The sequence below is a fragment of the Otolemur garnettii genome, unplaced genomic scaffold, assembly GCF_000181295.1.
Source record: "Otolemur garnettii isolate 467f Iridium unplaced genomic scaffold, OtoGar3 scaffold00200, whole genome shotgun sequence".
NCBI lineage: Eukaryota > Metazoa > Chordata > Mammalia > Primates > Galagidae > Otolemur > Otolemur garnettii.
Window position 1 is genome coordinate 2,262,100 of NW_003852595.1, and position 1,063 is coordinate 2,263,162.

Below are 1,063 nucleotides of genomic sequence, written 5' to 3' on the forward strand. Positions count from 1 at the left end.
TTATACAGATTAAATCTCTCAGGTAGCAGAACAGGTGAAAATCTAATCGATCTTGGTGTGGTGTCTTGGGCATTAACCTTTTTAACCTCTTCTCCTGTAATACCAGTTAGTCTCTGGTTAATGTAGATTCCAGGGAAGGGATTCATGACACTGTATTCCTTCAGGAGAAACTTCCTTTAGTTGGGTATGGGAGCTTTAGAGAAAGCTCCATCCTGTGATTTGGGAGAGACAGGGTGGGGACGTAAAAGAGATCTGAGGCTCCATCTTTAGTTCCCAGTATTCGGCAGGGAGAAACGCCTTACTCTGGAGTATTGATTGTTTTCTGAGCCCCAACAGAGTGCCTGTGGGGAGTCCGAGCTCTTCTCTCTGTAACATGACAGAACCTGGTTACAGAGGTGACAGATGCACAGCTTGTTAGCTATCTGTGGCCTACTCTGGTGAAATACCCAAACCTGGGTGACTCGAAATAACAGAAACTTATTCTCTGACTTATAGAGGTCAGAAATCTGACGTCAAGGTGTCGGCAGAGCTGCATTCTTCTGGAGCTTTAGGGAAGAGTCCAGCTTCTGGTGTGGTCAAGATTCCTTGGCTGGAATCTCGGCCTCCATGGCCACATCACCTCTTCCTCTTCTGTCAAATTTTGCTTTTATAAGGACACTTAATTTTTAATTTAATCACTCTTTTGCTGTATAAAATATTTTTCCTTCATGCGTTTTGGGTGTAGGATGTGGCCACTGCCTGTGGCCAGGCTGCAGTCAGGCTGCCAGTTTGTTCTCAGTTCTTGGTGTGCTCTTGGCCAAAGAATGACCAGACGCACTGTTGCAAAAAAGGCAAAAATATTTTCTGTCTTTCAAGTTTTTGGAAACCGAAATCTGCATCGCTGGCTCAGGCCAGTGGTCAGGAGGGTCAGGGACTGTCTCTCGTTCTTTGTGCCACAGGATTGCTCAAGGGAATAGTCTGGGAAGAGGTCAGAAGATCTTCTTAACTAAAGATGGGATTAATCTGGGTGGAGGTCACAGGTTGCAGAGGCCGCAAGATTGTCATGGCCCAAGATGGGATCAGA